This window comes from Paralichthys olivaceus, chromosome 18 (assembly GCF_024713975.1).
Source record: "Paralichthys olivaceus isolate ysfri-2021 chromosome 18, ASM2471397v2, whole genome shotgun sequence".
NCBI lineage: Eukaryota > Metazoa > Chordata > Actinopteri > Pleuronectiformes > Paralichthyidae > Paralichthys > Paralichthys olivaceus.
Window position 1 is genome coordinate 20,855,001 of NC_091110.1, and position 13,155 is coordinate 20,868,155.

General features: G+C 42.4%; 1 long non-coding RNA gene across 1 annotated transcript; it reads left to right on the top strand.

The window, feature by feature from the left end:
• The first annotated feature begins 2,826 nt into the window (after positions 1 to 2,826).
• On the top strand, positions 2,827 to 12,191 carry LOC138405478 (uncharacterized). Its single transcript, XR_011239221.1, has 2 exons — positions 2,827 to 3,050; positions 3,827 to 12,191. It is a non-coding gene; the product is annotated as an uncharacterized lncRNA (long non-coding RNA).
• The last annotated feature ends 964 nt before the right edge of the window (positions 12,192 to 13,155 follow it).

Genomic DNA, 13,155 nt, shown 5'->3' on the forward strand with positions numbered 1-13,155 from the left:
CAGACTGTAGCAGACTGTAGCAGACAGTAGCAGACAGTAGCAGACTGTAGCAGACAGTAGCAGACAGTAGCAGACAGACTGTAGCAGACTGTAGCAGACAGTAGCAAACTGTAGCAGACAGACTGTAGCAGACAGTAGCAAACAGTAGCAGACAGACTGTAGCAGACAGTAGCAGACAGTAGCAGACTGTAGCAGACAGTAGCAAACTGTAGCAGACAGTAGCAGACAGTAGCAGACAGACTGTAGCAGACTGTAGCAGACAGTAGCAAACTGTAGCAGACAGTAGCAAACAGTAGCAGACAGACTGTAGCAGACAGTAGCAGACAGTAGCAGACTGTAGCAGACAGTAGCAGACAGTAGCAGACTGTAGCAGACAGTAGCAAACTGTAGCAGACAGTAGCAAACAGTAGCAGACAGACTGTAGCAGACTGTAGCAGACAGTAGCAGACTGTAGCAGACAGTAGCAGACAGTAGCAAACTGTAGCAGACAGTAGCAAACTGTAGCAGACAGTAGCAAACTGTAGCAGACAGTAGCAAACAGTAGCAGACAGACTGTAGCAAACTGTAGCAGACAGTAGCAGACTGTAGCAGACAGTAGCAAACAGTAGCAGACAGACTGTAGCAAACTGTAGCAGACAGTAGCAAACAGTAGCAGACAGACTGTAGCAAACTGTAGCAGACAGTAGCAAACAGTAGCAGACAGTAGCAGACTGTAGCAGACAGTAGCAGACTGTAGCAGACAGTAGCAGACAGCAGCAGACAGTAGCAGACTGTAGCAGACAGTAGCAAACAGTAGCAGACAGTAGCAGACTGTAGCAAACTGTAGCAGACTGTAGCAGACAGCAGCAAACAGTAGCAGACTGTAGCAGACAGTAGCAAACAGTAGCAGACAGTAGCAAACTGTAGCAGACTGTAGCAGACAGTAGCAAACTGTAGCAGACAGTAGCAGACTGTAGCAGACAGTAGCAAACAGTAGCAGACAGTAGCAAACTGTAGCAGACTGTAGCAGACAGTAGCAAACAGTAGCAGACAGTAGCAAACTGTAGCAGACTGTAGCAGACAGTAGCAAACTGTAGCAGACAGTAGCAGACTGTAGCAAACTGTAGCAGACTGTAGCAGACCGTAGCAAACTGTAGCAGACTGTAGCAGACAGTAGCAAACAGTAGCAGACAGTAGCAAACTGTAGCAGACTGTAGCAGACAGTAGCAAACTGTAGCAGACAGTAGCAGACAGTAGCAGACAGCAGCAGACAGTAGCAGACAGCAGCAAACTGTAGCAGACTGTAGCAGACAGTAGCAGACAGCAGCAGACAGTAGCAAACTGTAGCAAACTGTAGCAGACTGTAGCAGACAGTAGCAAACTGTAGCAGACTGTAGCAGACAGTAGCAAACTGTAGCAGACAGTAGCAGACAGTAGCAGACAGCAGCAGACAGCAGCAGACAGTAGCAAACTGTAGCAGACAGTAGCAGACAGTAGCAGACAGCAGCAGACAGCAGCAGACAGTAGCAAACTGTAGCAAACTGTAGCAGACTGTAGCAGACAGTAGCAAACTGTAGCAGACTGTAGCAGACAGTAGCAAACTGTAGCAGACAGTAGCAGACAGTAGCAAACTGTAGCAGACAGTAGCAAACTGTAGCAGACAGTAGCAAACTGTAGCAAACTGTAGCAGACTGTAGCAGACAGTAGCAAACTGTAGCAGACAGTAGCAAACTGTAGCAGACAGTAGCAAACTGTAGCAAACTGTAGCAGACAGTAGCAAACTGTAGCAGACGGTAGCAAACGGTAGCAAACGGTAGCAGACGGTAGCAGACAGTAGCAAACAGTAGCAAACTGTAGCAGACAGTAGCAAACTGTAGCAAACTGTAGCAGACAGTAGCAAACTGTAGCAAACTGTAGCAGACTGTAGCAGACAGTAGCAAACTGTAGCAGACAGTAGCAAACAGTAGCAAACTGTAGCAGACAGTAGCAAACTGTAGCAGACAGTAGCAAACTGTAGCAGACTGTAGCAGACAGTAGCAAACTGTAGCAGACAGTAGCAGCAGACAGTAGCAGACAGTAGCAAACTGTAGCAGACGGTAGCAGACAGTAGCAAACTGTAGCAGACAGTAGCAGCAGACAGTAGCAGACAGTAGCAAACTGTAGCAGACGGTAGCAAACGGTAGCAAACGGTAGCAGACGGTAGCAGACAGTAGCAAACAGTAGCAAACTGTAGCAGACAGTAGCAAACTGTAGCAAACTGTAGCAGACAGTAGCAAACTGTAGCAAACTGTAGCAGACTGTAGCAGACAGTAGCAAACTGTAGCAGACAGTAGCAAACAGTAGCAAACTGTAGCAGACAGTAGCAAACTGTAGCAGACAGTAGCAAACTGTAGCAGACAGTAGCAGCAGACAGCAGCAGACAGTAGCAGACTGTAGCAGACAGTAGCAGACAGTAGCAGACTGTAGCAGACAGTAGCAAACTGTAGCAGACTGTAGCAGACAGTAGCAAACTGTAGCAGACTGTAGCAGACAGTAGCAAACTGTAGCAGACAGTAGCAGCAGACAGTAGCAGACAGTAGCAAACTGTAGCAGACAGTAGCAAACTGTAGCAGACAGTAGCAGACAGTAGCAGACTGTAGCAGACAGTAGCAGACTGCAGCAGACAGTAGCAAACTGTAGCAGACAGTAGCAGACAGTAGCAGACTGTAGCAGACAGTAGCAAACTGTAGCAGACAGTAGCAGCAGACAGTAGCAGACAGTAGCAGACTGTAGCAGACAGTAGCAAACTGCAGCAGACAGTAGCAGACAGTAGCAAACTGTAGCAGACTGTAGCAGACTGTAGCAGACAGTAGCAGACAGTAGCAAACTGTAGCAGACTGTAGCAGACTGTAGCAGACAGTAGCAGACAGTAGCAGACTGTAGCAGACAGCAGCAGACAGCCACGGCTAAATTAAAACAGACGTCCGCAGGCAGAGACGGTAGTCACAGGCAAATCCAGGCTTCGTCCGGATAAGCTGTGAGCCGAGGAGGATAAACCCCCTTTATGAGAATTCATGCTTGATGAACCTCTGGTGAGTTAGCAAACTGTTAGCTGGTTGTTCGCTACTTGGCTGGAGGAAAGGATGAATATATTGTGCTATTAACTCGGTTTAAGTTGGTCTAAGTTACTTAATAGATGTCATGAGATGTTTTCAAATGTTTCCCCACGACTTTCGTGCACTTTATATTGTAGTTTATTGCTTGAAAAAAGGTTGCTAGCTTTATGCTAATGCTAATCGCGACCGCGATATGCTAATCGCTAGCCCGAGTTGCTAATTGCTTTATTGGTCGTTGTGCTTAGCTCATGCTAATCGCTAAGTTAAAGCTAAGTTTTCATGTTTTGCAAAGAAAAGGTGCATTTCATTTCTTTTTATGCCATTTGAATTACTCATTTGTGTTAATAGCCACTGCAATGGGTAACAGTGCCATTGAGGTGTGGTATAATTGATATTTGATTCAAGAAATTACAGTTGAGCATAAAAATTGTAATTCATCTGATCTTAAAAGAGTTAAATATTAGAGAGATGGATTAAAATAGCTAAAAATTGATGATATAAGTAAAATAGAAGTTAAAAGGGATGCATAAGTTATTTATCTGTTAAAAATCACACTGTTGTGGATGGTAATTCATGAATAATTGGTTACATTTATGGTTAAACTAATTCATAGTAATTCCTTTTAGTGTGTGTATGTATTTCCTTGATATTTGGTAATACATTTCATGCCTAGAGCTGAAAATGTTGAGATCTCATAAGAAACTGAGACAGAATCAGATGAAGATCCTTACAACTTTGCACTTTCTGTGTAGGTTGGTTTTTTTGTTTCGTGCTAGTCTGATCAACTATCAGAGAGATAGAGAGACGATTAAGATGGCGAGCCCAGCCCAGCGATTCTGAGAGAGAGAGAGTTGGAGATGTGGTGTGGCCAGCCACAGAACCTACCTTGAGACTCCAGATCATCTGAATCACACATTCTGAGAACAGATAAGACACACACACTCTTCACCTACCCGGGTAGTAGAGATTTAGGATGAAATACTTGAATGGACATTGATACAGAACATCCACACAATTGGATCCCTTTTTCAGAACTGAACTTTCTTGAGTTGGAGAGCTCAACTTCAATGGACTCTGATTTTGTGTTTTTTATTTTTGTGACGCCTTATTTGGTAAATAAAAGTACAGCTAAGCTGTCAATGTTATTATTGTTGTGCATTGATATTAAAGTGTCACCTGTTCAAATTAAACCACACCCACTCCTTTTTGTGAGTAAATTCCTGGTGCAACTCCTACCGGACCTAGAGCGATGTGATGTCTCTTTAACCTAAAAGTCAGGACCAAAGGTGCTACATATGTACTTATATTATATTTGTTCACTGTGTTATAAAGAGATGATTATTTAAAATTATTATGAATATTTTCAATAGATTCACATTTTAATGGAAAACTTGCATATGAACTTTGCTTGAACTCTTTTCTATGTCAATAACTCATAGAAACACTATTGTGAATGCATAAGAGGAACTGCCTGGCGTACGTGCAGACGGACGATTTGAAACTAGACAGACACCTTTTACTTTTTTACCCTTAACTATCCAATGCCATGACTGTTGCTATGCATTTGGCAGATGTAACCTCAGAGCTCATGTCCTTTCTTGATGATGATCATTGTTGACCCTGACCTGTGCAGTAGCAAACTTCTTTCATGTAAGAGCAACAAGACTACAGATGGCTTCAGTTTTTCATGCTATTACTCAGAAACAGTTGTCTCTTATGTTTCCTGTTTACCTGACTGTATAAAACCTTCTACTTTCTTTATATTTAAATACTTTATATTTAAATATAAAGTATTTAAATACTTTATATTTACATGGAGGGGATCCTCTCTATGGAGGCCGCCATGTTTTTTACATTAGTCCAGACTGAACAAACTAAAACCTTTTGAGTTTTTATGACGACTGAAGCTGCCACAGGTTCTTCTTCATGTTTGGAAGGAGAGGGGGAGGGGAGGGGTGTTCAGCTGCAACATGACACTCCAACACTAGATGTCACTAAATACTACGCACTGCACCTTTAAACCAGCAGCTTGATTAAAGTGAGTCTGATGTGTGAGTGTGAACATGGAGAACGTTTCCTCCTTCGCTCCCTGAGCGTCTGTTCTCACTCTGCTGAGTGGGTTCATCTCCAGAACAAGTGACTGAGAGTCACAGCTTCAACTGTCACCATCAGCACTGAACTCCACAGATCCTCCGTATTTTCTCCCGAGGAGGAGCATGAGTGAATGCAAATGTGCGACTGAGACGCTCCACAGTTTCTACAGTGAACTCTGAGTATGACGTCTGTAGAACTCTCTCTCTCTCTCTGTCTCTACCACATGACAACATGCAGCCTCAGGCCTCCACTTAATCTTCATATTAGCATCATGCTGCCTTTGCTGTAACGTATCTCTTCGTTTTGCTTTCAAGTCGATTCTCCACGTTTTACATCCTCCATATGTACCAGGGGATTTATTAGTGTCTCCACTGTGACGCAGCGGCCGATCATTAGAACTGTAAAAGCTATGAGAGCTAATCTGTCGACATGTAAAGGCTTAATCCACACTGATCTGTAGAAGAACCCAGATCAGAGGAGATTAGATCGGGCTTGTTTGCTAAAGGCACGCTGCTACTGCCGCCGCCCTGGTTGACATTTGGCTCTGAACACAGAGATGAAGGCGAAGACAAGGGTTTCTTTAGTTTTGTCTGCAGTGAATTCCGAAATAATAAATGTGTTTCATCAGAAAGCACAAGAGGCAAATCAGAGAGCGGCTCAGAGAGTGGCAGGGGTCAAAGGTCAGAGAAGAAGAAGGACGTTCACTGTTTTGAAATCATTGAAGCAGTTTTCTGTTTCTGACCATTTCTGACCACTTTTAAAATAAAATGAGACAACACACGCCTGCGTCTCTCTGTGCACGTTCCTGTGTTGTGTGTGTGTGCAGCCGGAAGCTGACACACTAATACAACACTCATCATCGACTAACACTACAGCTTTAATGTGTGTGTGTGTGTATCTCCATCTGTGTGTGATCACATCTGTAAACATGGAGACTGTGAATGAGTGCAGCAAGTTAGCGTGAAAGTCTGTTATGATCGGGAATAACTGTCCCGCAGGTAAACTGACCCTCTGACCCTGGATCGCAGCAGGGAAATATAAAAGAAGAACTTGTCTATTGGAGTCTGAGGAGAAAATCAATTCTTTGTCCTTCAGAATCGTTCAGATGTTTCCAGGATAAAAGATGATCTGTGTCATTACACAGAGAATTGATATAAACAACCTGCTGGTGTTTCTGCACTGTGGATATTTATAGGAACTTTATCGCTCCTCCATCTTCTCTGTGTTTATCTCTAGAGCATCATGATCTCTCCGTTCATCCACCTTGTTCACACCATGTGTGAACACTAACTGAACTCCTGCAGCTCTCAGGATCATCATGGCAGATTTTTTCTGTTTATCTTCGTTATTTGAGAGTTTCAGTTTCTGCTGGAAGACGTCAGGCAGCGTGTCTGAAACAGAAACAGATGTTTATCTAGAGCATTGTCGTATTGGCTCTGATCTGCACTGATGGAAACAATAAGGGGAATGCTTTAATTTGGCAAAACAGCGAAGAGAGAGAGCGCCTACGTCCTCGTGATATTGAACTGAAAGACAAACTTCTCTTCTGATGAGGGGAAATAAGTCAAACATCTTTCCTGTTTCCCAACATTTAACAAACCCACACCAAAGAGGTGTTTAGAAATGAAATGAAATGATCAGACTGAGACTAAAAAAGGTTGTGGACTTTCTATAACTGTTTAATTCATCTTGAAAACAATGTCCAGAGGTGTTTCTTGTTTCAACATTTTGCTTTGCTGTGTTCACCTTTCGTCAACGAGCATTTTTCATGTTTCAGAAACCTGCAGTGTTTACCTGAGAATATTAAAACGTATTAAAAAAATCTAAACATCACTCAGGAATCACAGATTTTAGATTTTACTGAAAACAATCACAGACCATAGATTATTTATGCACCTGAATCTACATCTTTGTACACACACACACACACACACACCCACCACATACACACACACATAAACACAAACGGACCAAAACCTTTGGACTGTTTGGGTGTCCACATACTTTTGTCCATGTGGTATATTAGTGAATCTCAATTTAATTAGTAGATAATTATTGACTGTGAAATATCAGTTCTCTTATTCTGCCTCCACACTGAAGTCTCATTTATTTTCTCACTTTACTTCTTCTTCTCTTACACACACTGTGTGTGTGTGTGTATGTGTGTGAGAGGCTGTTTCCCAGTCTCTCCACGTGCGTCTCATCTGCAGCAGCCGGCTGTTCGATGAGAACATTCAGCTAAATGTCTGATCGATAGGCGCTGGCAGCTGCTGCTGCCACCAGAATACTGAGGGGAGAGTGGGGGAGGGGGAGGGGGAGACAGTGTGTGAGAGGACGTCCGTTTGTTTTTCTGTTTTCTGTCGGTGAGTCAGAATAAATCTGTCTGATGAATATGTAAATGTCACTTTTCAATCTTTATCATTTTTATTTTCTGTTCCAGACGTTGGAGTCATAACAGACATCTGGTTTATTTACCGTCGCGTCACCTGGTTAGTGCTTCGCTCACATTCAGCTCCCAGCATGCATCAGCTCAGAATGAGCTTGTTGATGTAAAACAGGAAGTCCTTCAGTCATCTGCTCATAACGTCCAGAAACATCTTGTTCCTGTGGAATCACAACTTCCTATTTCCTTCTCAGGCTACATCCACATGACAGAAATGCGTCACTGTTGCTATGGTGACACATACCCTCCACACAGGGTCTCATTTAAGTGTAAAAACTACTCGGCTGTGTTGTAGTATGAAAACATACAAATTTAAATGTATGTAAATGTCCACGGTCTCTTCCTGATTGGTTCTTATCAGTCATATGACTCAACTGCCAAAGAATTCACTGTTAAACTGACACTTCCTGTAACAGTTCCACCTCGTCGTAGTTCAGACATGTTCCTGACGTGTTCCATACGTGTTCCCGACATGTTCCTGACGTGTTCCCGACATGTTCCTGAGGTGTTCCTGACATGTTCCTGACGTGTTCCAGACGTGTTCCCGACATGTTCCTGACGTGTTCCTGACATGTTCCAGACGTGTTCCTGACATGTTCCTGACATGTTCCAGACCTGTTCCAGACATGTTCCTGACATGTTCCAGACGTGTTCCTGACGTGTTCCAGGCGTGTTCCTGACATGTTACAGACGTGTTCCTGACGTGTTCCAGACATGTTCCTGACGTGTTCCTGACATGTTACAGATGTGTTCCAGACGTGTTCCTGACATGTTCCTGACATGTTACAGACGTGTTCCAGACATGTTCCTGACATGTTTCTGACATGTTCCAGACGTGTTCCTGACGTGTTCCTGACATGTTCCTGACATGTTCCTGACGTGTTCCTAACATTTTCCAGGTGTGTTCCTTACGTGTTCCTCACGTGTTCCAGACGTGTTCCTGGCATGTTCCAGATATGTTCCAGAAGTGTTCCTGACGTGTTCCAGACGTGTTCCTGACATGTTCCTGACGTGTTCCAGACGTGTTTCAGACATGTTCCTGACATGTTCCAGATGTGTTCCTGAGGTGTTCCTGACATGTTCCTGACATGTTCCTGACGTGTTCCTAACATTTTCCAGGTGTGTTCCTCACGTGTTCCAGACGTGTTCCTGACATGTTCCAGATGTGTTCCAGAAGTGTTCCTGACGTGTTCCAGACGTGTTCCTGACATGTTCCAGACGTGTTTCAGACGTGTTTCAGACATGTTCCTGACATGTTCCAGATGTGTTCCTGACGTGTTCCTGACATGTTCCTGACGTGTTCCTGACATGTTCCTGACATGTTCCTGACGTGTTCCAGACGTGTTTCAGACGTGTTCCTGACATGTTCCTGACATGTTCCTGACGTGTTCCTAATATTTTCCAGGTGTGTTCCTCACGTGTTCCTCACGTGTTCCAGACGTGTTCCTGACATGTTCCAGATGTGTTCCAGAAGTGTTCCTGACGTGTTCCAGACGTGTTCCTGACGTGTTCCAGACGTGTTTCAGACATGTCCCTGACATGTTCCAGATGTGTTCCTGACGTGTTCCTGACATGTTCCTGACATGTTCCAGATGTGTTCCTGACGTGTTCCTGACATGTTCCTGACGTGTTCCTGACATGTTCCTGACATGTTCCTGACGTGTTACCGAGATGTTCCTAACATTTTCCAGATGTGTTCCTCACGTGTTCCTGACATGTTACAGACGTGTTGCTGCACCAACACTGATCTTTACACAGCAGAGTTAAGACGTCATGTCCCGCCTCCTGCTGCTCTACAGGCTCCACCCCTCACCTGAATGTCCCCACATGTTCCTGTTGTTGTGAACGAGTCGACAATCTGCTACACACACTGACTACACAACATGACTACACGACATGTCGATACAACATGAATACACAACATAACTACACAACATGTCTACACAACATGACTACACAACATGACTACACAACATGTCTATACAACATGAATACACAACATAACTACACAACATGTCTACACAACATGAATACACAACATAACTACACAACATGTCTACACAACATGACTACACAACATGACTACCCGACATGTCGATACAACATGAATACACAACATAACTACACAACATGTCTACACAACATAACTACACAACATGACTACACGACATGTCGATACAACATGAATACACAACATGTCTACACAACATGACTACACGACATGTCTACACGACATGTCGATACAACATGAAATCACAACATAACTACACAACATGTCTACACAACATGACTACACAACATGACTACCCGACATGTCTACACAACATGTCTACACAACATGACTACACAACATGTCCAAACATGTCTACACAACATGTCTACACAACATGACTACACAACATGACTACAAAACATGTCTACACATGTCTACACAACATGACTACACAACATGTCTACACAACATGACTACACAACACGACTACACAACATGACTACACACCATGACTACACAACATGTCCAAACATGTCTACACAACATGTCTACACAACATGACTACACAACATGACTACAAAACATGTCTACACAACATGACTACACAACATGACTACAAAAAATTTCTACACATGTCTACACAACATGACTACACAACATGTCCAAACATGTCTACACAACATGTCTACACAACATGACTACACAACATGTCCAAACATGTCTACACAACATGTCTACACAACATGTCTACACAACATGACTACACAACATGACTACAAAACATGTCTACACAACATGACTACACAACATGACTACAAAAAATTTCTACACATGTCTACACAACATGACTACACAACATGTCCAAACATGTCTACACAACATGTCTACACGACATGACTACACAACATGACTACACAACATGTCCACACAACATTTTACACAGTTCATCTTACAAGGGGACAAGTTTATGAAAAGTTGAGATCAGTATAGTATTTTAAAAAGTGCATTAAATGCACCATGAGACTCAGTTTAATATTTTTCATGATGACATAGATTATATATAATATATTTTAGTCTGATGATCAGAGCAACATGAATTCAGCTGCTGTCTGGTTTCCTCCCTCTCATCTCTTCATTCCTGCACCGTTCACAGTGTCTGCACCTTCGTCTCCTCCCTCGCTCCACGCAGAGCTGCATTGATTAAACCCTCCGTCCTCTCCTCTCTCGCCGTTCGCCACCTCTCTGCCGCTCTTTGTTTTGCAGATAGGATCTGACTTTCAGTCGACAGACACAAACAGCAGCTTGTTCAGTCCATTTAGCTGCAGCTACATTACAATGTTATCAGGGAGTCGCTGGCACCGCACGCTGCTAATAAACTGATAACACCTGCGACTATTGATCCTGGACTCAAACAGCTTTGATCCTCCGTCTAATCCACAGACTGGTTTAACTTTAACTAGAGATCGAACATGGTGGAACACACCAGCTACAACCCTACATGGTTTCATCAGACTGTCAAAATCATCTCCATCGCCCCCTGGTGGCTGGCTGCAGTATTGGTCATAAAGGGCGGGCCCTCGATACCACGCCTCCACGATCACTACTGCACAGACTCTGCAAATTACATCATCACCATAAGATGGCAGCTCTAAAACCATTACACCAGGATTCAAAAAGAAGCTGAAGAACTTTTGTACTGTGATGGGTTAGGGTCCAAAAATCTTAAATTTCAATATTAAAAAACTGAATCTCAAAACCAAACCATGAACTTTATTATTTAAGGAACATTTTAATTGTTTCTTCTTATATTTTATAAGAAGTGTAAAAAGTTATAATATATGGTCTGTGTGTGTGTGTGTGTGTGTGTGACATTTAGCAGGTGGATCTCTGAAATGACACGACACAACAGAACATTATTAGATCAGTGGACCAAAGGGTTTCATTATCTTATTAATGAGCTTTATAAGAAATGCTTTTGTGTTTTTATTTCTACTTCCTGGTTTTCTTGCTGCAGCAGTCTGTCCTGTTTGGTCATTTCCTGTTTATGTGACTCCTTCATGCACACACAAGTGAGTCATGGAGTTCCACAAGGTTCTGTCCTTGGACCGATACTCTTCACCTTATATATGCTTCCTTTATGTAAGCAACAACATCAGAAAGCACCATGTACACTTCCATTGTTATGCAGACGACACCCAGCTGTACATTTCTATGAAGCCTGATAATCATTTAGTTCAACTTCAAGAACATCAAGGCCTGGATGACCCGAAACTTCATACTTGTTGCTTGAAGTCAGTGCTTGTGTTGCTAGGAAACCAGAGACGTTATGTTGCTCTGTTGAGCAGCTCTATCAGTAGGTCGAGGATCGTTTCGTTCATCAGGACTCAGATTATCGTTCTCCATCGTGGTGGAAACTCTGCTCAGTCTGTGTGATCATAACTTCCTGTTTGTCACAATATTAATATGTGTTTTTACATCACTTCCTGTGAAACTGCTGCTCTGTGATTTCTCACTGTGTCTTTATTCTAATATTATATATATATATTATATATATATATATTAAATCTGTCAAACTCCTTTATCTTCAGTTCACTGTTCAATTCAAACACTTTTATATCTTATAAAACAGCAGCTTGTTAAAATTAGTTTGATAGTTCAGTGGAATCTTTTTCATCAGTAAACAACAATCATCAGAACTTGTGAACTTTTGTGGATTTATTACTCTGCTGGTTCAGAAAGCAGAGGATCATGGGTAGCACCCAGCGTTCAGTTGTGATCAGTGGGAGATGCACTCAGAGCTCAACATATTGACTGACTTTGTTTCTTCTACACATCAAAAACACTTCATCATTTAGAGACCAACAGAGTGAGTCATGTGTGGCTGCAGGGGGTGCTGTTGATCAGATGAAGACATTACATGTCTGTGTGTTTATACTGTATTTATCAGGTTGCCACCACAGATCCCTCAACACACACACAGGTTTTTAATTTCCTATCTGACATTAATATCCGTCCAGAGACACACACTCATTGTGTTGTTTCATCTGAGCAGCTGATCTTTGTGACAGAAACACACTCGGAGGAGAATCAACAGAAATAGTCTCCATGAGTCTTTGTCTCAGGTGTGAGGTCGACTCATAAATTACAACATTTTACACGTTTTGTAAAGTTTTATTGTTATGTGTTCATATATATATATATATATATATACATTACATATATATGTATATATATATATATATATAATGTTACATTTACGAATATACAGAGCAGAAAACGCATAAGAATTCTTAGAACAAAAACACAGCCAATCAGAGCCGAGCTCTAAAGCTGGAGAACATCTGTCTGACTGCAGCTGCATGAAATCGGACAAAAGACAAAAGAGGGTGGACTTTAAAACACATCTTTAAAAATATATTTTAAAATCATCTTCATCTCCATGGACCAGTTGGTTTCCTTCAGCTCCTGCTGTGACCAGAGGGGGCAGCAGAGTTCACATTATCTCTTCTCTGCACACTCCTGATCCAGAATCTGATCCAGATCCAGGTTTT